The 27,575-nt window shown below is 45.9% G+C and overlaps 1 protein-coding gene across 20 annotated transcripts in view; it reads left to right on the top strand.

Moving 5' to 3' along the window:
* Positions 1-1,774: 1,774 nt before the first annotated feature.
* The window catches only part of MPP4 (MAGUK p55 scaffold protein 4), a 233,797-nt gene continuing 207,996 nt past the window's right edge, over positions 1,775-27,575 (top strand). For 10 of the 20 annotated variants that reach the window (XM_069615496.1, XM_069615495.1, XM_069615491.1 and 7 more), the window contains exons 1-3: positions 1,776-1,910; positions 2,348-2,496; positions 25,631-25,789. The gene's annotated coding sequence lies outside the window, so the exon portion shown is untranslated. Of the gene's footprint in view, positions 1,911-2,347; positions 2,497-2,971; positions 3,039-9,072; positions 9,266-17,763; positions 17,922-25,630; positions 25,790-27,575 lie in introns of all 20 variants that reach the window. The other 10 variants (XM_069615487.1, XM_069615484.1, XM_069615481.1 and 7 more) reach the window with 9 other exon arrangements.

Raw genomic sequence — 27,575 nt, 5'->3', positions numbered from 1 at the left:
GGATGTGGGATAGCGCTATGTTCTTCGACAGGATGGCTCTCCTCGGCTTCTCCGACGAAATTCCATTTATGATCTGGAGCCGGATTGCGAATTCTTCATTAGGAAATTTGCATCCTACCGCCATCTCCCGTAGCGGTGCATGGAAGTTGTCTACTGTCTCACTTTCGTGTTGTCTGGCCATACAAAAGTGGAATCTCTCATAGTCAGGGTTGAGGTTGGGTTTAAATTTGTTTGTCAGCGCTGCTTTGGCGGTGTCGTAGTCGTCTGCATCGCCATTGTTGGGGAGCATGTTGAAAAGGCGTAATGTCACAGCACCGGTGTTGAGCAGGAGGAAAGTGTGCTTTTTTCTGTCTGTGACGATTTCCCTGGCCTTGAGATGCAACTCGAATTGTTGTAGCCAGATGCCCCTTCAGATGGCAGCACCCGTGTGCAAACGGGTCGTATGGCGCCATGAGGGTGGTTAGTGCAGGGTCTGGGCGATCTGGGTTGGGGTTGATGCTCCTCCGGTCCGAGGGGCTTGCTCCTGCCCTCGTCGGGCTTGCATTTGTGCTAGATATGGCGATGCCTGGGTGTTACTTGGTGAGTGGACTGCTTTGCACAGGATTTAGTTGCCCGACTTTCAGTTGCACATGTAAGCATGTGCTGGTTGGTTGATTTGCAGGCAGTGGGAGCGTGAAATGTCAGTTCTGTCCCTGAGCACACGTGGGAGTCCTGTGAGTTGTGGGCCTCCCTCAACTGACTTTTCCCGGTGAATGCCATGCAGTATTCAGCTTGAACCGGATGTTATGACGAGATCTCGCGAGAACACGCTCCCGTGATCACGTGATGTCCCCACACACTGGCACGTGACCTTGGTCTCCCGCGATACACGTGACATCACAACTAGGGTCGCTGCTTTGCCGTTTTATTTGTCCATGCATTCGAATTTGGCAAGAAGTATCAGCATAGTTTTCGTTATTTACTGCATGTGGGGTTAAGTAACTAAAAAGATGCCGTTGCCAACGTCTCTTTCAATAGTAACTCGTTCAAATTGCACTCACAAAGCACAAGCAACATTTGTGTACCGTTTGTTTTTATGAAACAATGTACTGGCGACGTCCATGCTGATGTCAGAATGGAGGCGCAACACAGACGTCCAAAAGCGGCGCAATGATTCATGCGCATTTGCGACTGCTTAGCCCATGTTTACCCGACCTCCGAATCAGGCCCTCGGTGTGCGGGTTGCCTCCCGAACACCACACCTCTGAAACAAAAAAAACATTGCTGTGTATAACATTCAAAGTAATACGAACTGGGCAACCTCACTTTTTTACGGAGCATAAACTAGCAATTTTCAGTCGCTTTAAAAAAATGACTCAATCGAAATGGGCAGCTCTGCGTGTCCTCATTTTGAAGAGGATACTTGTGTTTTGAGCAGAAAGGCCTACGTAAGTGATAGGCGACAGCAGAGCAATCCTTGTGTGTGCAATATAGAGTTTGCACGATTGGTTGCCAGCCTGCAGGGTATGGTGGAGTTATGGAACAGATGCGGGTGACAGAACAGAGGCCTACTAAAGACGGGTTAGAATATGTGTGGGCACCAATGGCTGAAACCCTGCTGGTTTCATAAGGGCGCAGTCCATCTCTATGACAGGGCAGGAAAACAAAACCAGAGCACGGAACACAGCCGAGGCGTTGTGTGTTGGGGAGCAGGAATTGCCCTCTCCTGTGAGAAATAGTTAAGGAGATTTGCCTGCTCCAACCTGGGAGCGTAAGTGGCTTGCTGAGCGGGTTTGTGCAGATTAGTGGGCAGTGGATGCGCAGGGATTAGCCAGAGTGTGAGGGGTCACTCGGACGCCCGACATCCCACCAGAACCGCCCTGGGCTCCCCACAGCGCCTGGACCCTCTGGCTGCCGCGGGGCACTCTCAGGTAAGCAGCCCTCGCCACCACTGGGAACAATATCTGAGAATTACAGAATACGCCTTCAAACGCGACATGTGCTGTGACTAAATCGGCCCCAATTAGGGTCACGAATGAAATCTAATGGCGTTTTGCAACAGATGACGGGGCGCTCATTCTATGAGCCGAAGCAGTGTTTCTCCCGGAATCCATAATACTCTCCCGCCTTATTTATGACGCTCGGTTTGTTGTGTGTGAAACTTGTTATTTTACATCGTAAACAAGACATATAACCAAATATACGCCGATATTTGGTTATATGTCATGTGCACGTGCCAATGAGCCGACGGTGGAGACTTTCAAATTCTTAGAGGCTCGAGACGGGTTAAAGCGGGAGAGAGCTTCTTAGGTCCTGAGGTGGGCGGCGGCTCTGGAGTACTGTAACGAGACAACATATTTCTCCACAGAAAATATAATGAAGGCACGCAACAGTCCCCAGGGCGGAAGTGGAGAGAAACGCGGTTAACCTTTCCACAGGGACCAGAGTCTGACGCGGAAAACCAGTGCAGAGGAAGCAGCTGTGACGTCACGCGGGAGAACCTGCAGGGCGCGCGCGGTAAGAGTAAGGCAGGGATTGGGCAGATTGGGTGGGCATGGTGCTCCATATATGACACCCAATTCTGTATGTAAGGATATTTACCTGCATTGCTATGATGAATATCTTTAGCAGAAATCCTCTGAAAGGAGTAGTATTCGGGATGTGACACAAACCGGAATTTCTGTTGCCTTAGCTCGGTTGTAACCAGTGGTCTGTGTGTTCAAAAATTTAAAAGCCTCCATTTTAGTTGAGTGTTCTAGATCAGTACCACCACAATGAAGGCAAAGATCTTTTGGGATGTATGCTATTTCTTGAAAAAAGTGCTTGATGCTTTTTCTCAATTCTCAAAAAACATATACAGTTTGGACTACCCCTTAAGGTATGGACGAACTTGTTTTTATTTTTTAAGTTTCTGATTGTCTAACTAGGGCAAAGGAGAGTTCTATACCAATATACCCATGTGGGTTTCTGAAATAAGTTTCTTTTCTCGCAGTTCAAATTGCGAATATCTCCTGACACCAGTTGGGGATCAGCGAAAGCCCCACACTTTAGCTGGTCAGGTAAGAATAATGGAGTGGCTATTAGATATTCTGGTTACACCTTGGGGTGACTCGTGAAGTTTATGGAGTCTAAATGGATGTTCCATTGAGTATCTGGCTGCACATGCGATTGTAGAAAGAACACTCTAATAGAGGTAGGTGTATATAATGTATGGGGTAGAGGGGGATGGTTACCGAGGTACACTTGCAAACGTCTTTGGAAATCGAAAGGGGGTTTGCATCACACTGTGTAACTAGTCTGTAAACCTATGGCATGTTAAACACTATGATCTATGGTTGACATAATGGAAGCAGCTCTTTATATATAATGACTTTATTTGAGAGGTATATGTAAGATATGTGGTCTGTTTATGTTTGTATCTAAAGTTCTTCTCCTGAAGAAGGGGTACATAACCACAAAACGCATTGAGCATTGTATATACATCAGAACAATAAAGACAATTTTGGATTGTAAGATTCGAAGTGAACGAGTTTTTATTTTTCAGATTTAATTTGTACATTTCCTTGATTCAAATATGATCTAGCTGTTTAGTCGGCATTAGGGCGTGCAGTGGACGGGGGTGTCCTTAGGGTGGACACTGTAGTATATAATGATCTCAGTGACTTCTCTGAACCAGCAGAAGTTGCGGCATGGTGTGGGAGGAAGGGTCGGTCTCTCTGGCTGTCACTGGCCAGGCGCTGGGGAAGGCGGCATGGCACAATGTGGGCAAGGGACTTGGCAGGCCATTTCCTGCATTTCTTGGCACCTCATAGAAAACACACATGCAGAAAAACTAAAGAATACATCCAAAGGGACGCTATCTATGGACACCTATTGCTCTCCGTCCAAAGCATATGGTGGTATCGGGGCATGTGCCCACACCATGACTTTGCCCCTGCATGCATGTCGCCTCTGGGCTCTTGTATGCAGGAGTGTTTATTAGGGGCATGTTTCTGGTGTGGCGTGCTATTTCAGACGAGCCCTAACTTTGCTGAAGCACAATCTGTCATGGCCTCGCCACACCGTTGTGTGGGCTGGCCGACGTTATGGCAATTTCCTAGGGAATTGACGTTGTGGATAGGTGGGACGGGAAGTTCAGTTAGGATCACGTCCAGAATAAAGAGAGATGTGTGCTGCAGCTCCGGTGTCCGTGCCTTCATTGTGTTGCCCCACGTGGGAGTGTTGCGTGTCCCTTGTTCTCCTTGCACTACCCAGAGCCGTGCTGCCCTGGCTGCACTTACTCAGAGCATTGCTGCCCTGTTTTCCCCTCCCCTCTCCCTTGCACTTGCCCCCTCCCTTTCCCCTTGCACTTCTCATTCTCGCACTTGCACAATCTGAATGACACAAGGATTAGTAAAATCATTTGTCTTGTCCTCCCTCTGTTTTCCTTGTCTTGTTTTGCCTAAAAACACTTGTGTACAGGTGCGTTATATATGACTTATCATATCATATAATTTTATCACAGATGCCCAGAAAAATATACAGTGCGCAATAAGAAATGGCTAGACTGGCAGAACCCAAATGTCAGTCTAGCCAGGTAATTACACTTAGCAGGAGTGCTTTATCATAAATGCCCAGTTAAAAAAAAAGTCATACCAAACTGAGGAAAGACTAGACTGGCTGCACCAAAATGCCTCTCTAGCCACAAATACCACATATCATGCCTGCTTAGCATGGACATGGACGACCATTATGATTTATTGCACAAACCCCCTCCCCCACAAATCCCCTCTCCCTCCCATCCCCTACCCCAACCTCCAAAATCAGCTCCTTGGCCCAGAATTACCTCCACGTCCCTATTCCTTGTCCCAGTGCTTACGTATGAGGCTTCTTGCCTCATACACAAGTACTGCCTCATCCACAAATACTGGGATGAGTAAAAATAGGGCTAGGAGTAATGAAGATTCCCAATAAGTAATAAAGGCATTGAACACAAGTAGTGGTGCAACACCATTGAGCTGACTGGGCTTCAGCACTCTCCCCCCTTAAATTGTGGGCTATGTTGACTTGACCTGGCTGACCGACAGAGCAGTTGGCGGACAAAAAAGGACACAGATGTTAAACGGCACCTGGGTTCCGCTGTTAACAAGGGCAGGGCCCGGCCCAGCAATTACTAATGTACAGCATTTCACTGTTAGTACCTGCATTCAAATGCCAACATTTTTAAGCAATTGAAATGGTGTTGTGGGTTTAGTACTTGCATGCCAGGGGAGTGATTGCAAGGGTAGGGCAGTCCATAAGTGGGTGCTTTCAGACTTAAAGGAGAGAGTTAACTGTTTGTAAGACTGAAGCTGCACTAGAATAGTCTCATTAAAATGCGTAAAGAAGTTAGATGCCCCCATACAAATACAAATAAGTTTGCTCCTCCCCACCACAAGTGAAGTTAGCAGCTCTCCAAACATTTGAAGGGTTAGCCCCCCTGAAATGTAGGTTTTGTTGCGCACACCATTCACCATATATACCCACGCACACCCAGCCATCCATATATTTAAGTGTGCATTCTTTCACCATACAGGCACACCCAGGCCACCACCCATACATTTAAGTGCGCACCCTTTCACCATACAGGCACACCCAGGCAGCCACCCGTACATTTAAGTGTGCAACCTTTCACCATACAGGCACACACACCCAGGCACCCACCCATACATTTAAGTGTTCACCCTTTCATCATACAGGCACACCCAGGCAGCCACCCATACATTTGTGTGCACTCTTTCACTATACACTCACACACGCACACGTCATGGGGTTGAGGAGAGCCATAATACTTCAAAAATAAATAGTTTCTTTTTGATTGCACTCTGACTTCATAAAGACATTATTTCTGTTAAGGACTGAACCATAATGGAAATAATTTCTTTATGAAGGCAGAGTGACTTCAAAAATAAACTATTCATTGTTGAAGTCATAGGCCTTCCCCACCCCATGATATGGAGGCCTCCAGCCTAGGGTCTCTATGTCATGGAGTGGGGGTAGCCCCCGGACTTCAAAAAGAAGGTTTCTTTTTGTATTCACTCTGTCTTCATAAAGAAATTATTTCTGTTACAGAAATTATTTCTTTATAAATGCAGAGTGAATTCAAAAAGAAAATAAAAAAGAAATAAAAAACAAAAATCTTTTTTTTACTCCAAATGGGGCCCCCTCCCAGGACATGTGGTCGCGGGGCCCCCCACACCGCAGGGGCTGCGGGGGCCTCTGTTACGCCAGTGTGCAGCAGTAAGACTAAAGTTACCTTCTCACATGCGAATCCACCCAGTTTGTCATGTCTCTCTGATCAAACCACAGAATCCAGGGACCAGATTACAGCCACCACCAAAACCCCAAATCATCAAAGGTGAACTAGAATTCATAGTAAAGGAAATTTTAGATTCTGAGATAGTTAAGAAGAAATTGTTCTATCAGATAGATTGGAAAGGTTTTGGTCCACAAGATAGGACTTGGGAACCTAGCTCAAATGTTCATGCCCCCAAACTACTCCAAAAGTTTAATCAAAATCACCCGACTAAGCCAGGACCGGAGGGTTCATCCTTGGGAGTGGTGTTGGGGGGGCAAGGAGGGGTGACTGTCATGATCCCAGAACAGGAATACAGATTCCATTCAGTAAAACTAGGGAGGCAAAGAACTTCATGGGTCAACAGTGGCTTCAAGCCTGGTGCAAGAGACATTTACCTCACTCCTAGCATTGTACCCATAGGCTCATTACACTCACATTGCCTTTCCTACCCTCAACATGGCCACCGCTACATCCATAGATAACTCACAGTGCATTCTACACCTGTCGCAGAGGGAGCTACTTAAGCCCCGCCTCCGCCGAAGCTCTTGCTTTGCGTCTTCTCCGCTGACAGTGGCTAACGCTTCCAGCGATCTCCTGACAGAACATGTCAATAGAAGAAAACGAGTCAAAGATATTAATTTGCACAGCAAAATCAACAGAATAGCAGTAGAATTGTAAAGACTTACCGAACCGAAGTTTTTTCCAAGTATTTTCCTTAGTCCGCTGTTATATTTGTAGTCTCTGAGTCTTCTGTCAGAAGCTCTGTTGCAGCCGCAGCATTTCTTCTCTCAGCAGCTTTCGTCCACGGTCGAAGTGTATTCTTCCTAAAGTTTTCCACAGCAGTCTCTGCATCGTTCGAAGGTATTTTCTTCAACAGTTTTTCCAAAGACCTGCAAATCAAAGGTATTTAATGAATGAATGAACTTGTAAAAAGGAAAGAAAGAAGAAGTTACATTTGTGCTACCTGAAGTCTCAGCAAGGCTTTTCTTAGCTTATTTCCTACCGCACTTGTTTCTAAAGGCAGCCATTACTCCGTTTTTTTGACGAACTGACGTAAATTAATGTTTCCTCAAAACGAGTATAGCTGCAGCCATACCACAGTATCAGCCCTTGTTAGGGAACCACAAACCTGCAAAAACTAAAGGAAATTCTAGCAAGAGAGATCTCTCCAACGTAGGGACCATTCAGTATCTGATGAACTGTATATAATATTTTTACCAAACGACTAGCCCAATATACCTTCAGAAGAAGTTTTGGACATTGCTCAGTTAAGAATCTTTCGACACCACGGCACCCTCAGATCAAGTGTCACCTACCCAACGCGCCCCTGTAGAATACAGGATGTAGAGCTCCAAAAAACAAAAGCACAGGTGAGAAGGGTGGGTTATTTCAAGGTATACTGTATCACAGTTTTAGATTGTGAATGGGGATTACAATAATGGTTTTGTTGTAATTGTTGTTTCCACAGAATCAGTGCCCATAGAACAGGTCCTCAGCTGAAAAGGCATTACGCTCCCACAGACACCTGAGATAAGCGTTACGCAAACCGTATTGTCGAGAGGTTTATGGCAAGCATCAAAAAGACTTTACAGATGGCTACCATTCTCAACAAGTCCTTTGAGCAGGCCCTCTATCAGCTGCTGAGTGAATACCGACATGACCCACATAGCACTACCTGGGTTTGCCCTGCTGATCTGGTGTTCAGGAGACCTGAAAAGACGAGGATACCGGAAGGTCCGAACCTGGCACCACCCACCTCACTAGAACAGCAAGCGAGAGACAAGGACCGGCGGGAAAAGAGCAAGAGGAAGGACAGAGCCGACGCTCTGAGTCAGGCACACAAATCTACCCTGGAGCCCAGAGATCAGGTGTTGATACGCAAACCGAGAAGTCGGAAGGAAGATGCCACTTTTGCACCAGGACATCTGACTGTGAGGAACAGGAAAGGCACCATGATCACTGCCAGTGGGGATGGACATTCGTCAGTGACGCGAAATGTGTTGCACTTTAAGAAGGCTGTGAGCCCGCTAGAGCCTGAGTGGGAACACCCCGACGACAGTCTGGATGAGAGAGGTTCAGATGAACCCTACCTTGGTGATGGGGAATCGTCTGATGAAGATGGTGGCCGCGGACGTGAGTCCTCACCTCTGCCGACGCCTTGCATTCCTGTGAGGCCACAGAGGTGTCGCATGAAGCCCCTCAGACTGATCGAGGAAATGGGGTAACAAACATTGAGTGACCCATTGCTCCAAAAAGTGGGGCGATGTCATGGCCTCGCCACACTGTTGTGTGGGCTGGCCGACTTTATGGACATTTCCTAGGGAAGTGACGTTGGGTCTAGGGAGGTGGGCGTTTGGGGGCGGGAAGTTCAGTTAGGATCATGTCAAGAATAAAGAGAGACATGTGCTGCATCTCCGGTTTCCATGCCTTCATTGTGTTGCCCAAGTGTGAGTGTTGCGTGTGTGGCCCTGACAGCGGATGGTCTGTGGCGGCCATCCGCGTGTTCACACCATCCACGTTAAGCTCAGCATGCAGTGTGCAGAACATGCTTACAAAGGGCTCCACAGATTGTGTTTGATTCTGTCGAGCCTATCGCTTCCAGGCACAACAGGAAACTGTAATTATTGGATGACTTTGAGCTCACCTATCACCTTTTCAGCCATTATACTTTGAATTTCGTGTTGTGAAATGCCCTAAATGCTAACCTATTATCAAATGTGTATTTGGGAAATGCAGTAAATTCTTCATCCATTCAAAGTGTTTTCTCGCTCACTTAGGGATAGGATGGCCGGCTGCAGGGCCGATGACCACCATTATGGAGCAGACCATCTTGCTTAGAGAAGAGCAAGTCTACCCTTGCATATCCTCCCAGCGAAACCACGGAAGAGCTGCCCCGACATCCGCATGATGTCTCAGCGCCGAGACGATTCCGAAGACTGACGTGTGGTGCCTTGACAGCCACTTTCAAGAGTTAGTCCTACTTTTATGTTAGTTGCTCTGCCCCGGTTTTTTCACTTTTTTAATCTGGTCACTATACCATTACATGACACACCGTGAGAGACCAAGTGCATGTGAATCCCCACCTCCCACTTTCTATATCTATTACCTGCGGAGACTGCCCTCCTAAAACCAGAGGCTTGAGGCACGCCGGGCCTTCCTTATCACCAGAGTTGTTCAGGAGCACTAGGCACTCATTCACAAACTATCGGCATGCAGATATGCAGCAGGGGCCTATGAATCTATAATACCCCACCTCGCAGTACTCTCACCCAACGCCCCGCCATGCTGTCTCAGCTTTCCTGCCACCCAAGCACAACCCCGGCATCACATGGTCCAATGCATCAAGAAACAAGCATTGGCAATGCCAAAGGTTTGGGCTTTCGTGTAGGCATGGGGAAGGCACTTGCCATTCACTTCTGTAGTGGTATTAACTGGCTGTTGATGGTAGCAGGTGAAAAACGATGCGAGTACATGGGCATCTAATAGCAGTGCCTGGAAAATGTGCAATACCTATACACAAAAAGCACTGTTGGCTTTGCCAATTCTTGTTTTCAACAGGACTTCAGTGAAGGACGTGCATAGTGCTTATAAAGCGAGTGGCTGAGGGCAGACCTCGTGAAACATTTTTACTACACCTGTGGCGGCTTTACAACTTCAATTAAGACATTAACCTTCAGAAGACATAAACGCTGGCAGGCACTTGAGTGCAAAGTTTGATAGTAAGGCTTGATTAAAGCGAGCTCAAAGAGTTCCCACGAGGAGGTGTTTTGGGCAGGAACTGGGTGGAAATGGCCATAGGGATTAGCATGGCCACGGGCAGTCAATGGGTGGGCAAATAACCAAGCAACACCCAACAAGCTTTGGGTCTCTCCTCATATGCCATTTCTCCCTAGCTGTACTCTAATTCAATAGTTTTGGCTTGTAGGTGCTCCCTGAAAGCCCTAACTAAAAATCCCAGAACAATGATCAGAAACTGCTCGCTCCGATTGGTGCATACAGATACCCCTTGGCGTCCAAATGCCATGGCATGACTGCACACCTAACTTACTGAACGACTGTAGACCTTGAAATGCCTCCCACATGTCATATTGTCAAAAACCTCCCCTGGAATGCATAGACTAGGGATCACACGGACTCCTATCACCCGATCCAACCGGAACAGGGAGAACATGGAGAGGATCTGTAGGTACCGACGGCCCTTCCCGGACCACGCCCCTCTATCAGTACACAGACCTGTACTCTGGCACCTTGCAAACAACATGGCTAAAGTAGGGTACATCAGTGGTCCCACAAGACAGTCGCCAAGCTCCACAAGCTCGTGTAAATGACAGCAGTGAGTTTGGGTGACATAACAAAACATCACACTTAGGTATTATCTGTAGCCAAAAACATACCCATACAACACAAAAGAATCATAACTGTGACATTCTTAGTATGGAACTCAATAACAATTGTTTTTTGGAGGATATACATAAAGAGTTCATATTCACGAAACGGTTAAAAAAACCATCTTTTTGATATGGGCACAGACAGGTTCAACCCACTCTTTCTGTCGTTTTTCTACCTCCCTGCTTCACTTTCGATGTTTTATGTTGTTCTTTTGTCTTGTGAGTGCCTTGAAGCCTTTGGGCGAATGGCGCTATAAAAGAAATATATAGATAGATATTAATTTTTAAACTAGACGTTCTGTGTAAGCTCCTCCCACTAGAAATGACCGACCGACGAAGCTAAACAAATCCAGGTCTTTGCACCGCTGACACAAACCCTTATTCATGGAACTGTGCAACTTGTATTTTTGCAGTACAAAAGGACTTTGCCCTGAAACAATACACTTTGCACAGTTCCATGAATCAGGGTTATAGTGTCATCGGTGCAAAGTCACTTTGAACCGTACAAAGAATTCCATGAGTCGGGCCCTCTTCATTTAGGTTTTCAAATATGCTTTGTTATTTCCTAGACAAGACTAATCTCTTTATTGGGCGCTTTTAAGGTCTTGGATATATATATATATATACTTTGCTCGTACTCATTACCTTATCGTTTTGTTTACGTTTCCTTCCATCACCTCACCCCCCCCCCCCCCCGTCCCCCCGTCATACCTGCTCCTTTCCTTCCCTGTGTACATGTTGCATGGTACCAAACACCAATAAATAAATAAAATAAACAGTCCTCATTGGAAGAAATTTCGGTTGGGGCGGAATTGGGCATGGGTCGTAAATTACGTTCCGTGCCATTTTCATTAATTCACAGCACAGACCCCCCCCCCCCCCAACCTCTCCCCCCTCCTGCCCGCCACCAAGCCTCTCCCCCAGGCCCCTTCTGTGCTGTAAATCCGCGTGCAGCTCCATCGATCTCAAATGTTCGTATGATGGGGGTGGGGGAGATACTAGAATCCCTATGGTGTCGTGCTTTTGCACCTGCGCACAATCAGGCATCATCCATATGGATACATGTTACGCTTGCCCGCCTGTAAGTATATGGAGGGCGACATAAACGGTTGTTCATGGGACGCGCGTAGAAAGTCATGGGAACGCAGGACCACCTAGATTTCCATCCTTAAATTACACCCCTTCCCAAAAACAATCTACATTGCAAGTGGAGGATCATGGACACGTAAATGTTAATGGCCCTCTCAGTGCAATTACGGTGTTTTTAAACAAAATACTCTCTTTAGGGTGCCACTGTCACTGTGGCGTAGAGTAAAATCATGCACCCAAAATGTACGCATGCTTTTCACTCTACTCCACATTTTCATTCATTTGTATGGCAGGGACGGGACGCGGAACGGAATTGGCGTTTCCACCCCTGCCATCCTCTGCGTCATACAAATGCACAAACATTTACGCCAACGTGGCATTTTCTAGCTCTTGCAAATGCTTTGTATTCTTATGGAATCAGACTAATTTTAACACGAGCTAAAAGAGGGCGGATTCAATAGGGATCTTTTTTGAACGCTGCTTGCTAAGCACAAAGGGCGGGCAGCGTTTACTACATTTGCACTGCTAAGTGAAAACATTATGCCTGCATTTGCACCTTTGATTTGCACTACGTAGTGCAAATGACTTAAAGGTGCAAACGTAATAGGTCACCTGCGTGCAAATTTATAGAGGCGTCTAACATGAATCCCATTGTGTTAAAAACATGTATTGCATGAAAGGCAGGCTTTTAAAAGGTCCTGGCTACTGCATGTATTATGTCTTTCAATGAACAGGACCGGGTCTAGATTGTTGGTACTATTGTTCTGTTATTTTTTCTTCTGTGTATTAGCCAGGCTGCTCATTCAAGTGTATCAATGCAAAGGGTGTGATTGTCTTTGAAAGTTTTATGTTCACGTACAGGTCAGAACAGACTGTTTTTGTGACACACTCATTGTTTGTGTTAGTGGCACAAGTTATTGTGTTAGTTCACGCGTTGTCTAGATTCACATGTGTGGCTGTGTTACTGTAAATCAGGGGAGTGCAGTCTGTGGTTCTCCAGATGTTTTGAACTACAACTCCCATGAGTGATACTGAAGAGAGGGTCCCAGGAATGCCTCTCCCTCCTCACTCCTGTGAACATGGCGGGCCAAAGAGTAAAAAACACACAAAGCAACTTGCTATTCGGACAGCCCTCTGGTGGGCAGCAACATCTACATATGCGGACAGATATTCTCTTAGACAGCCATTCAAACCATATCCAGTCAATGTCTTTATGGATCCAGGTGCTTCAACAGTGGTCATAGACCCAAATGTCTCGATGGACGGCGTTGATTTATGCTGAGAAGCAAGTGTACGGAGGTCATTAGTGACACCACGACATAGCCACGCTAGTCACAAAGTACACTCGCAGCCATGCACGGTTACACAAACATACACGCGCGCACACGAAAATCATGCTTACACAGTTCTGTAGATAGAGGACAGATACATATACATGCTGTCAAAAGCTTTTATTATTTTTCTCGTTAGCCGAGTGCAGAAATGCTGAACGCAAGGCAAATGAAGCTGGCAGATGCTGATCACAACTAACCCTATGGAACTACAGGATCATGGAAGGAGCCTGGAAAGACCAAACGCGACTAACCTATGGGAAATATAGCACGGTATAGATATGTAGAAATCCTAGCATAATTAAAATGAGGATTATATGAGGCCACAAGCGACAGGACGAGAGAAGAGGGAAAAGCAGAACCAGGGTGCACAGAACAGCAGGCCAGGGCTCGCAGCCAAGGTCAGCGACAAGTGACACATTCCAAACCTAAAACAACAAGGAGCCAGCTGCACAAAAACAGAATAAATCCTCATAAATTACAGCCCAAAAGAGCTTGATTTCGTGGTCCTCAACCACGTGATGCAGCTGAGCTAGACAATGGCCCTTCACCCGTGGTGGTAAGACGAACTGTTCTCAGCAACACAGACATGAAGTGACACATGGAATCGTTAACAACATTGCAACGCTGAGGGCACTCGCACAGGCATAAGTGGTAGTACTAACAGTTAGATTGGAATACATAGTCATTCTCATCACCTTGAGAAGGTGCACAGAGTGCTGAGAACAGAGCTGGGTCCCAGGCCTGGGAAGACCAGTTCCAGCCAATCGGGTAGCAGAAATCCAGGGGGTGGATGGCAGAGGGCAAGGGCCAATGGTAATCCTACGACCCTGCAACAGTGTAATAGATCATTTCTTGGGGAAAGGGCAAGCCAGCCACCTGACATGTGAAGGCCATCAACCAGATCTATGGGTGCTATCCAAAAGGGATACCACTACAATCACCCAACCAGACAGACTGTTAGGTTTTTGGGGAAGGGCCCATGTTGTGACATCAAACGGTAACAAAATGTCCCGACTCTGGCTTGGGAGCTCTGATTCTGGGAATTTTCGAATGTGCTGTATTATCCCTGACGGTTTTGACAGTTCTAACCTCCCCTTGGCTGAGTCCTCCGTTTGTATACTGGGGCAGGGTTGTTGGGCCCTGGGAGCTGGGATGGTGAGCTTGTAGTAACCCCCAGCCGTCTGGCATACCTAAGCCATCAACACCATTAACTATGCTAGCTACTGGTAATTAATGGGAGTTGTAGTCCAAAACCTCTGGAGAACAGAAAATTGCAGACCACTGCTATAAATGAAGCACTGACACTGGATAAAGACATAGAAAGGGATTGAAAAGACATCAAACAGTAATTCAAGTCCAAATACTCCTCATGTGGACTCATATTAATTCATTTTTGTCATTTGTATAGCGCTTTTCACCATAATTATGGTCCCAAAGCACTGTTTGGTTAAACGCTCTCAGACCAAATTTGGAAGAAATTGGGAGCTGCTATTCTGTGGGTGTGTATTTTGGCCATTACAGTTGTGCAAGGGTGGCCAGACCTTGCAAGTCACCCATGCCCGAATGGTGTGTGGATGGGCGCAGCAGAGGTAAACTATGAACTAAACAGGGTGGATTGTGTTTAAGGAAATAGAGAATTATGTGGGAAACTACAATTCGAATTTTCTGTTGTTAAAGGTAGCTTCATTCTTATGGCAGAGGTGTTGTGCAATAGTGTTTGTGTTATATGTGAGTGCAAGGTGTGGGAAACAAGCCTGTGCCTTCCGCTAAGTTACGAATTTGCGGGTTGTGAGCGAAGAAAATGGGTTAGCTGTCCCAAAAACAATGTTTACATCCTGGGTTCTGTCTATGTACAAAGAGCCGTGCTACATATCGCCTGGATTCAAAAGGAGAGCCGGGCCTAAAATGCGTAGAAAGACATACTATGAATACAATTAGAAAACACATAGTTAAAAGGGGAGCAGGGCCTGAAATGCATAGACAGACATTGAGTGAGTGAATTTAGAGACACCTTATGCAATATGATGCTACCTTACATGAGTAGGCTAAATGCAGAATACAGCTGCCTTACACAAACAGGCTAAATGCAGAATATGCTACCTTACACAACCAGGCTTAATGCAGAATATGGCTGCCATACACAATTGGATTTAGAGATCGACAGTGAACACATTTTGCAATTGTAATTGGTTATTTATAATGCGCTTAACACCCATAGGTTTCTAAGCGCGGACCCGGGGATAGAACCTCTGTTGCTGTGCGTCGTCTTGCTTCCAAGGCGAGCACGTTGCCCCTGAGCTATCTTCCCGGTAAGACTGTCAACTGACTGCGATTCCTGACCATTTTGTATATGACTGAAAGCATTCCCAGTGCAAACAATAGCTCTTATGTGCAACCTTTAGATTTGTATGCCTTTTTAGATTTGGCTATGGGGCACCCGAAGGGAGCCAAATATTTGGTATAGATGGGACACGGCAGGCAACGGCCAGTGCTCTTTGTTATTTCCGTTGACTTTTCATTGTATGCATCATGTCTTGTTCGTGGAACCGCTGCCCACATCCCAAATGGCCCTGGATAGTAGGAGAAAGAAGCACTTGGGAGGCTCCACAAGTAGCAGTGATACATGGTGTCCTATGGCCTTACCATCCTTCTGCCAAAGCAGGAGAGGCAGTCAGAGCAGGAGTGTGTCACTGCTCCGACACAGGGAGAATCCGGACTTCTTCTTTTACCATGACCTCTCCTACTGCCTCTGCTAGCCGGGATAGGAAGATTACAACGTGGAAGAATTGGTTGAATTCAAATTTGTCTAATTTTTTGTGGGGGGGGTGGGCAATTGTGGTAATAAATATAGGGGGTGGTCAGGGAGGCTCCGGGGGGTCTCCCCCTGCATATATTTGCAGCCAAATTGATATAGAGGGAACAAATTTGACAAAATTGTATTCGACAAATTCTTTTTGATGTACTATCCTGTTTCCCCGCTCACCTCCCTATCGCAGAGTGAAACAACCAGTCGAGTAACTTTCCTGAAATTGTGAGGGGATATAACATCTAAAGGAAAGGGGCCCCTGCCAAATGAGGGGGGCAGAAAAAGGGTGTGCCACGAAAGTTGGGGGGCAAACACCCTTGCCCCCCCCTACAATTACGCCCATGGAAACGAACAGTACCAAGCAAGCAAGCAGAACACCCTAGCAAAGAAATGCCTCATCAACCCTGTTTCCAACACCTTGCACAGTCCTGCTCTGTAAGGCAGCAGCAGCAACACGGGTGTGGGCAGAGGAGCGCAGGAGCTCTGTACTACTGCCCTGCGCTGTGGGCTTCTTCAGCCCTGTGTGCAAACTCCAGAGCCCCTCCACCGGTGAGGCGGCACGCGCAGCCAAAGCTCCAAAAGCAACACCAACGCGTTGGCGCGGTCAACTTCTAAGCTCATGCATCCATTGGCAATGTCGTTCTCTTTGCACCAGCCGTGCAAGCCATTGGGCCCAACTGTTGTGAGGTCCTGCGAAACACTGCATCTATGAGTGTGCATGCACAATAAATGGCTCTTGGAGGCTGCTTTCCTGTGAAATAACTGCACCGTTTTCCACCACACAGAAATCTCTGACTGCCTGTGACTTTTGGGAGCAGCGTTGTTTTTATAAAACTGTGGGTACGTCAATTCCATGGGTGACAACATTAGATGCTTTTGCATCACCACCCTAACTTTTTTACTTCCTTTCATTGAATTTCCCTCAAAAATGACGACACTTCTTCCTCGACATCAAATGATTTGACTCAATTTTCTAAGGAAGGGTGTTTTTTTTCCAAAAGTTGTATTTAATATGATATTAGGATTTAACTGGATTGTTTCATTTTAATCAGACTTTCTAGTTGACAGCAAGTGTCTAGATAATAAATGAAGTAAGCAAAATGCATTGATTGCCATGTCTTTACTGACAGCACCCCACATGGCCAGAAAGGTGTACCGTCCAAAATACCCAGCCAATGAAAAGTGGGTACGATGTAGAATCTTTAACCACGGAGTAGCTAACAGCTAACTATACATCCTGCATGTAAATGAAGAATGTGTTTGTTGGATGGCTACGGATGGAATCAGCCCTAGCCGGCATAGTCAATGATGAGGCATCATGGCAGCCGTAGTTCAAAACATATGGGACCCGATTATCGAAACTTTGCTGCTTAGCTATTACAGGATGGGACGAACAGTTTTAGCCCCAATCCATTTGATCTAAAAATATTTCCCGAGGGCAAACATGAAGCACACTTTTATTTGCTATTCTTGCTTCATAACTGGAAAATAAGGTTCCATGTGATTACAACGAAAACTGGAATAACGAAAACTTTTTTCACAAAAAATAGTTTTAAAATTTTTATTTGGGGTGTGGGTGGGGGGTCCCCCCATTAAGTTCCCTTTCCCTTGTTCCATAACCCCACCCCAAACCCCTCCCGACACCGTTTTATTCCCTTAGCCCACCCCATATATATTTTAAATAAAACATTCAGTATTTTTCGTTATGTTAGGGTCGTTTAAAAAGTTGCTCGGTAATCCAAATGTTTTATTATCTATGTATCCAAAAAATAAACATAGTAAACACAATGTGAATGTTACCAGCTTGTTATGCAGCTCCCACCTAAAGTATTTCATTTTTCCCCCTTTCAGTGATATATCTGCTGCCTCTGTGAGGACTGTGGCAAGCCAGAAGATGAACTCGGACCAGAGGGCATGTTGTCAAGATGCTTTATTTTACTTAAAAAGAAAATACCTTTCTAGCCCTTTTGCTAAGAGGGAGTTCCCTTCCTATCAAGACTATAACTAAGGTACTTGTCAATACTCAAAACCAAAAAAAAGAGTCCTTGGTCCAAACCTGTCTGTTAAACTGGCCCTACCACTTAGAGAAATATAAAAGAAAAACTAGTCGGTGTGCGAGATTTCACCCCGATCTTCCTCAGGATTCTCAGGAGCCTCTCCTGGTTCTGGATTCAAGAAGGGTCTGCAGAAAGCACAATTCTTGTTTCTTTTGAACAAGTCTTGGCAGTCTCTGAAAGTTCCAAAGTTTCCTTAAATACAGTAAAGTAAGTCTTATGTCTCTGAAAAAACAAAGTGTCTCAATTTCTTTAAGTGGAGGGGTGTTTCCCTGACCCCTCTCCACAACTTGTAGTGACCTTTCCCTACTTGCTTCACGTCTTGGTAGTCTCTGTGCTCCCCTGGTATTTGTTCTTCATTGTCATTATTGGGCCTCTCGAGCCCCATTGGGTTCCTCTGTCCCAATGTCTCTCTTATCTCTCTAGGGTAACCCCTCTCGTTAGGTGACTCTCTTAGCTCTTGGGAGTTCCTCTGAGCTGTCTGGTGGATTACAATCTTTGGGGTTCTTGGGCTCCTGTAAAACCTATCTTACTTCTCTCTTTTACGGTCTTTCTGACCCCCGTAGGGGCATATGGCAACCAATCCTTCCTCCCTTTTTGTTCTCTCATTTCTCTGCCTCCCTCTGCCTTGGACAACCCAGATACCTTCTGTTCCATTGGGTTTCTTTCAGTCCGGCGGTGTCTCTTGGATAGTGGTGGCGTTCCCCACTGCTTGCAGCATTTCCAGTCTGGATACAAGCAGGTTTTCTGTTCTGCTTGTTTCGGCACCTCGCTCTTTGTCTCTCTAGTTGAGGGTGAAGGATTCACTCATCTCGCGATCCATGGTTTCCGCAGTGGTTTGCTGGCACCGGGCCCACCACATCCTCCGTATGCGTGCGCCTCCAGATAGGGCTTGCCTGGAACTGCCTTTGCCTCTGCACTCTCCCGTGTCTGGTTGGTGGCGTCTCACCTCTGCGTTGGCCACTGCCTGCGCCACAGCCGGCTCCGCTGTGCGGCTCCACCCCTCAGTTACATGCTCGCATCGGACGCTCAACTCTGCATATTGCTCCTCCTCCTCCATTCAAGGGCGATCGTGTCTTTATTCTTGATCCATGATGAAAAAAGGGCGTGTTGTTTTTGTTCAGCTGTCTACTGCAAATTCGGAAGCTCCTTTCTGTCTGTAGAAGATAAGTGATGTTTGAAATACCATTGTCCCATATTACAAATGCCAAGTTTCTGAAAAATAACCACCTGATCTACACTGGCAAAACTGTCGATCAGTTGCGGATTTGAGGATTTAATACATCATCAGCTGTGATTCAGAAGAATGGGATTCTAACACAGATACTGGGACATGCATCTTAGGGCACAAACGCGGACAGAGCCTACGGTATTCAAGGCGGGCCCCTATCCCGACACAGACACTGCCCGTAGCACCCGACACCAGCACTGGGTCAGTCACAAACCACTCCTCCCTCACGCCCACATCCGTCGCATCCATCTGCGAGACTGAACAAACCTATGACCGCAATTCGCACCAAGAGGCCAGGTAAATGGCATATGTTCTGTTTTTGCAAACACCACCCAAAAGGTTCACCTTTCAGGGATATCCTATTGTTCTGTAGTGTCTCTGGTAATCATTTCATTTCTATTTGCAAACCTTTTGGAATGCATGATCCTTTTAAGCGTGTAGTCCATCCACATGCAGGTGGCTCAAAGACGTTAGTGTATTTAGCAAGGAGGGAAGCCTGTGAGTATAAAGACCTGGGGTTGGAAATGAGTCATTCTGTTTTAGAGTATCAAAAATGTTTGGTTACATGTTTAAACTGGGACCAAAGAAATGGATCACTGTATTTGTTGTGGGCATGCAGTAGTTACACGGCCCAAATAAACATGTGCATTCTATATGTGATGCAGGAGCCCTAGCCAGCGTGCTGCATGAGGGCTGGTCAGCAACCCTCCCTCTCTGATCTCAAAGAACTTAGCTTTCCAGGAAGTAACTTTCACGAAACTTGTATAATATGCTAAAGAAGAGACAAGGACACCCTTTATACAAAATAACATGACGTATTGGGCAATACAGGATGAGCAGGTTACCGGGGACATTGGGAAGGAGGAGTTACTGTTCAGGGGCCAGGGACAGTCACCTCCCCTCTGTTGTGTTTCTGCAGGCATTTATCATCCCAAGAGACTGAGCAGGCCAAGGCCCAGCCCCCTAAGTCCTGGAATACATGTTTTTAGCAAGCAACTGCAGTTTCCACTGTGAACAAATGGACAGAGGCTACAGTCCTGCACGTCGGGCCCGCTTACGGCAGAAAGATGCTGGTCTGTCTAACACGTCTACAACATAGACGCTAAGGCATCTGAAAGGTTAAGAACTTGTGTAAACTCTGTGGTCTGTGCACGCATTGACCCACATCCTACATTCCCACCCCTGACAAGTGTCATGGTACTCCATGCTTACTAGTCTTTTCACCCAAACTGTGTGTTATCTATTTCCCTGTGCCCCCCTTTTACCAATCAACTACACGGTCGCTGGTCCTTGTGCATGTGTGTTAATGTGTGGCTTAATTTGCGACCGCACAATGCAGGGTGTGATTGCCTCGTGGCCTGCCTGGCAGCTGGCACACCCTGGGCACATGGTGAAAGACATGGGCTCTTTTAAAGGACATATCCACGGCTGCAATATGTGCTAGCTATAATGCAAGGACATCACATCACATGCGGACCACATAGACTTAAGTTACACTTACCGTTACCTCCTCCTTTGAGTGTCCTGTCGGAGCCTCGGGGGTGGCACTGCACTGCACAACAACAACTAGGTACATAGACAATAGGCCCTCCGGCTGAGGTACTTTTATTTAAGCAACTATGTTGTATGGGATGGACGTCACCATACGTGCTGGCTGGCTTAGGCAGTGCAGGCTCTCTCACGGCATAACGCCTCACGCCACGCCTTAACAAGTACTTGTGAAGTGAAGGTTGTGCTGCGCTTTCTCTGCAACAACACCCACGTGACTGACCCCCCACACACACGTCACCATGTCATTTTACTGGCTCAGGAGAACAGCCAATGAAAACTATACATTCTGTGTTACTATACAAAATGTATCAAATACTGCATAGTAACAACCGAATGTTGGTTTTCACTGGCTGTTTGTTGTGCTGTAGTCCCAGGCCCAGCCAGCCATCGCCTGCAACTGCAAGCAGACTCAGAGCATGAGAGATCACAAATCAAATCACAATGATTTATGATCGAAGTGGAAGTTGGAACAAACAAAGCAGATACACTTGTGCGAGCCCACCCAATGATGTTCCGGTGCCCAAAAAAAGAGTGCCGGTTTTGCCCACCGGCAAACACCGGCACAAATTAAGCACTGCCAGTTCTTAATTTCTAAAGAAATAAGTGCCAGGGCCCTAATATGTTCTAGCACTCCGGTTACATATCCAGGAGGGCAGTTCCCAGCCCACTGTTGCCACCACCCACAGCTGCTCCCCATGGTGTGAGCATATTTAGAGTTAAAGCTGCAACTATGCTAGGTGATGTATGTATGCAGTACCAAAGTGATATGCGCGATATACCGACACCAAATAACATAACAAAGTAGCATAACGTACTAGTTGTGTCTTGAAATAAGAAACATATTTAAGTGCTTCTTAAAACACAACATCGGTAACATTTGGTTGTCATTCTATAGTCAGAAAGTAGAACATTTTTCCCATGTTTCAACAGAAAAAACAGCAACATGCTTACCTCCTGTAGTAAATAGATTGAATAATTCAGGAAAAATCATTACTGAACTGGTTAGTTTTCCTGCCAAAAGTGCAGCAAGATATTGTACAGGTTGGCACTCATGACAGCCACTCCTTTTCGGCATTGGCCTTTTGCCTGGCCTTGCCTCTGTGTTGGCGCTGCTGGATGGAGACTGCCCAGTTGATGTCAACCCAGACTGCCGGGGTGGTACTGCTGCTTATTACAGTGGTGGAGCTGCACCAATATTATGCAGGCTGACTGGAGCACTGTGTGAGCATGGCCAGCACAATCACCCATCACTGGTTGCTGCCCCAACTCATGGCTGTCAAGGAAAATGGATAACTAGCACTGCCCTGCCAACCTGGGTCAGCCGGTTCATGAATAACAATGAGCGGGTTCAGGGTGCAGAGACCCTGGTCAGTGCACACGGTTGTTGCTTGTTGTGTGACTATGACTGGTCCAATTTAAAATAATGCAGTTTCAAAAACACCACATCATAATGAAATTGGGTCTGAGACCATAAGTGGCGGGGCTCAGAAATAAGTGCCAAAGCTGGCAAACCCTGCCACAAATTAAGCACTGCATGTCCCCGGTGTTCTTACCCCCACGCACTTGAAATGTCCTTGAACATCACAAACTTAAAGGAGTTCACATTTCAATCCCCAAATGAACCAGGGGTTACCTTTTTTGTGGCTGCTGCTTGTGGCACTTAAAAGACCCCTTAACTCCAACCCACCAACTACATATCTTCTCCAGCTCCACAGGGCCCTGCTGCAGGCAGTGAATGGAAATAAGGGCACAATAGTGAGGGAGGAAAGTAGAGACGCAGCAGGTAACATGAACACTGGTGGGACAGGAGAGTGGAGAATGAAAGAGGGTAGAAGCGTGAGGGAGAGATTGAGAGTGAGGGAGGGTAGGAGATACAGTGATTGAATGGAGCCAGGTGTGGGTAAAAGGGTGAATGGGTACAGAGAATGAACGAGGGCAGGGGAATGGCACAATACTTAATAAGGCACAAGCGTGAGGGGAAATGCAGGGTGAAGAGGATTAAAGGGTGGGGAAATGCAGAGCAGAGGGTTCAGGAGTGTAAGGAGAATGGGGAATAATGGAGATCTAAAGAGTCGGGAGAATTGAAGAATGAGGGAGGGCAGGAGAAAGGGACTGAATGGAGGCAAGTGAGTGAGGAATGGGCAGTGGAGGGGCAGCAATGTAAAGGCAACTGGTGTGACGTGGGTGAACGAGGGAGGGGAAAATTGAGTGAAGGAAGGCAGGTGAGTATGCGAATAGTAGCAAAATGAGGAAGAGCGCAGTATCTTTATAACAAAGAACCTTTCGCAGAAATGGAGAAAGAAAAGATAAGAGAAGGATAAGGGACTGAGGCAAGAACAGAGGATGACATAGTGTTCAAAAAGAGAGGGAAAGAGTGGGATACAAGAGAGGAAATAACTAGTAAGGAAAAAAGGAGGGCAAACAGAATCCTGCATTGGAGAAACTGGAAGCAGGAGAGAAAGGAGTAAAAGGAGAGCATGTTTGTGATGCGAGGTGGGCAGGTGCTTGCCCTAGCTGCCCACCTATTTGCAGATAAATGAACAGGTAAACAAATAAAATTCAGTCACTTAGATAAGAATGTATGCTCCACCAGCACCCCCAGTTTCAGCTTTGTGTCAACCTCATTTCAATAAACTGATTAGAGGTTGATGACCCAGACACAGGGGCACCGGGGTAAGGACGTTGTCCCTTAAAAGGTGCGATTGGTGGGTGATAATAAATGGGTGGGGAGTGTAACGCTGCATGTTGTGTAAAATAATGGTCAAGAAGATTACTTTATATTGAATTCTCCTTCACTGTGAATACCTTATTTAAAACCAAATGATATTGTTTTTAGGTCCCCATTCCTTTGCAGGCTGCTACTGCAATTGTGCATTCAAGGTGGTGAAAAGAAAGCTATACATGCCTTTTGGCTTGACCTATTTCTATAACAATGTATGTAATGTCAGGTTGGTTTCTTATGTGATTTGTGTACTTTTCAAGGCATTGATAGAAAACTAATAATTTTCTGGAAACCCAAGCCTTAAAAAATATTTAAGTGACCTATTACTGGGAAGATATGTAGTCAAGTGCTTAAATCGCAGCTTGGGTCCAAATACTAGTTTCACCCCTTTATCGAAATGTGTGATCCTGGTCAAATCATTTAATCATGTAATCTCACTGTGCTTGATCTGCTCAAATTGGGTGTTGCTATAAGTGATTTAGATTGCAATTTTTGCTATGAAGAAAAACCCTCATGGTTTAGGAAACTATTGAATTGTTGGATATTTGTAATAGTGAATATTTATATATTGCACAGCATATTATTCTCTTGTTTACACATGAACACTTCTTTTAATGTCTTTACCAAAGGTATCCTAGAGTTTGGAAGACTGATATCACTGCTTGTGATGTTATTTACTGTGATGTCGCTACTGATCATGTCAATCCATATTGTGCAAATTAGGGTTTTGCATATGTTTTGCTGGACAGGTACGGAAGACAAATTAGGACATATCAGTGCCTTGTATGCTTAAGAGTTCCATAGTGTGGAGAATTTGTTGTGCTGTGTATGTGTCCAAGAGCCTTGGGGGGTCAGGGGAGCTCACGCAGCTGCCCCTATTTTGGCTGTTTTACCTATAACAACATATTTCTTTCATGGCATTAAATGTGCACTTTGCCGTGTGTACATGTTACAGGCTGCCCTTTTCTGGCTGCTGTCACCTTAACTCGGTCGTATTCAAACATGTTCATACCAAGCATCTCCCCCAGACTCTTTACAATATAAGCAGATTTTCTACTTGTTATATTTTCTATTACCTTAATGCACTTTTATATTAAAAACATTCATCTTAATCTTATTTTAAAGAGTCTTGGGGCCCCATGGACATTCTTTGGTCACCCTGGTTTGAAGACCACTGCCTTAACTGAAGACTTGAAATGTGTGCTTGGCAGCAGGTTACAGATTGCCTATGATTGCATCCAGCAGTGTTTACACCTCTTTGCCTTTTACTTTGGTTTCATCTGCGTTAGCACCTTGATGACGGAGCAATTACTAACTTTTAAGTGTCAGATTAGTGTTTCAGCTCGCCTCTGGCTGCCTTTCCCTTGATATTAAAGGGCATTCCTTTGTATCCATTCTTATTTAAGCAACCCAAGGATGCCACAGACTGTGTCCAGTCCACTTAACTGTAGGCAAGGGGGGGGCAATCATATTAAAATGGGCCCCCACAAGCCCTGACAAATGTTTATCTGGGCCCTCTGAGCGAGAGCTAAAGCTGCTCTTTGTTATTCCAATGTGCCTGACTGACAGCAAGGAGGGACGAGGGTGTGTGTGTTGTAGCTGGTGCGATGAGAAGGGAAGGTGTCGCACCAGGCTGCCTTTTGTCCGTCATCTGAGTGCTAAAACCACTTCTGCCCACCTCCCATTTTGCTTGTGCAAAGGCAGGGGTGAGTTCCCCCAGTAAATTGTGTCCATTTCCAGCACTGGGAGTAGTCCAAATCACCTGGTGGGCTGCAAGTTGCAGACCCCTGATGTATGTAGACGCTCAATTGTGTGACACATTTTCATCCTTCCCCATTTCTTTCAGCCCTTTGTTACACAATCTTGTTGGTACGGTTAACCAGGAATATGTTTTCAGCATTGTGACTCATGAGGAGAATTGCCCCACCCCAATTTCCCTTCTGGAGCCCCTCAACCGTCCCCGCACTTCCAATCGGTTTACTAAAACTTGGCACTTGATAACACTTCAGGAATATCTCTGGCATTCGTTTCTGGGGAAATCTCCCTTTTCCAGAAATAACTTGGGGAGTGGTGGGGGAAGGGGGGTTATTCTGGTGAAGGAAATGTAACTGATTCAATTTCTGAATAATGTCCTGAAGCATGAAATCCTCTATGTTGCAGTTGAACAAACCGTGTCAGCCCTGTGAAGGTGGAGTGAGGCAATGTCCTGCTGAAAGTGGTGAGATGATGGATAAAGAGCAGCAAGCAGTGCTGCAAAGCTCTGTCACTTCTGCAATGACCAGACTGGAAAATGTACGCTTCCTTGCTTAGCACAGCTGAGTAAGTTATCACGGTTCTACTACATCAAATGGAAGCGTAGACAGTGTTGGCTGGTTGTTTTGTCCATCTTCGAGAATGGTGTTTATTTTCCACTTGGAGCCCACTTAGATCTATATATGAGAATGAAGCTCAGCAGGATTCCATGGTCAGTTGTTTCCGCAATGCGGGAAATCTGTGCAGGTTAGTTGGCTTCTAGAAAAATCAGACTTCTCAAAAGACCAGTGAACTCTGAAAGACAGGCATTACTGGAGTTGGTCATGTGCCATGACCAGCAAATAGGTTGGGGCCACTGAAAGACAGAAGATGACAGTGGGTAAAGGCCCAACAGGCTGGTCAATCAGAAACATAGTTGCGATGATGGAAGAATCCTTCAGTGACATTCACCAAACTCCCCGCCCCTCCCTCCCTGAGCCGATAGTTCCACCCAGAAGCGGGAAAGGGACATAGTTCTGGTGGATAATTGAACCACCCTAAATTTATAAATGGGACTCTGTTTCCTTTGTCCACTCTCCATGCCTTCCCCACATAATTAATTACATCATGCTCCCTTCCTCTATTTACCGGCAGGTCTTGCAACCCTACAATTCAGGCGTTGGTCCATAAAACACAACATACTTCTGGGATGACCAAAAAATTGACACGGACAACAACACCCATCAGCCCCTGTACTACTGGGCATATCAGTTGCCTTTGATATGATCAGGCACACAACCTTAACCAAGAGACTGGAGGAACCTGGCATACAAAGCGCTGCACTATAATGGCTGAAATCTTTCCTCACCGACGAACAGAAAGAACCTGCATTTCACCATTCACATCGAACACAAAAGAAATTACATTCGGTATACCACATGGATCAAGCATCTCCCAACTCCTCTTCAGCATCTATATGACACCCCTAATGAAACTCATTCAGGCCCATGGACTGCAGCCTACAACTATGCAGATGACACCCAACTAATTTTCAAGATAGCTAACGAAAACGATCCAGACAACGCTCTCAATAAATGCCTCACCGACATAAACACCTGCATGGCAAACAACAACCTCAAACTAAACCCAACCAAAACAGAAATGCTAATTGCCCCACAAGAAAACAGTCCAACACAGACATCCCTCACAGGACCCCTGACCATGGGAACCCAACCAGAGATGTCAACAGTGATATCAAATCTGGGAATCCTCATGGGCAACGGCCTCACCTTGGAACCACAAGTCAACGGAATAGCTAAAAAATGCTTCTATTGCCTCCGATTATTAAGAGGGTTCCTCCCTTACCTGAACTTCGCACACAGAACCCTCGCAAACATCTCCTTGGTATTATCAAGGATAGACTACGCAAATAGTCTATGCTTAGGAATGCCCAAAGGCCTCACCAAAAAACTACAACGCATCCAAAATACTGCAGCAAGACTTCTCCTGAGATTAAATAGAAGAGACCACATCACACCGTCCTTAAGAAGTCTACACTGCCTACCAATAAAGAAACACCAACTTGAAAACTCTCTGCATTGCCCATACATCACTACACGGACAAGGAGCCAAATTCATCCAAACAAAAATCACTCAATACCACCTGAGGAGAGACTTAAGATCCAGCACCGACTTCCAAATAGAAACAAGATACTACAAGATAAGAAAATTCAGAGGAACTGCCTTTTCCTATCTGATAGCTAATCTATGGGACTCGATCCCTAAGGAAATAAGAACAACAGAAGACCACCTTCATTTCAGGAAAAGTCTAAAAGCCTTGCTTTTCAACTCGTCAAGATAAATACTGACCAAC

The sequence above is a fragment of the Ambystoma mexicanum genome, chromosome 9 (assembly GCF_040938575.1).
Source record: "Ambystoma mexicanum isolate Mex_15411 chromosome 9, UKY_AmexF1_1, whole genome shotgun sequence".
Lineage (NCBI taxonomy): Eukaryota > Metazoa > Chordata > Amphibia > Caudata > Ambystomatidae > Ambystoma > Ambystoma mexicanum.
The sequence above is the reverse complement of the archived record's forward strand: the minus strand, read 5'-3'. Positions and strand labels throughout refer to the sequence as shown.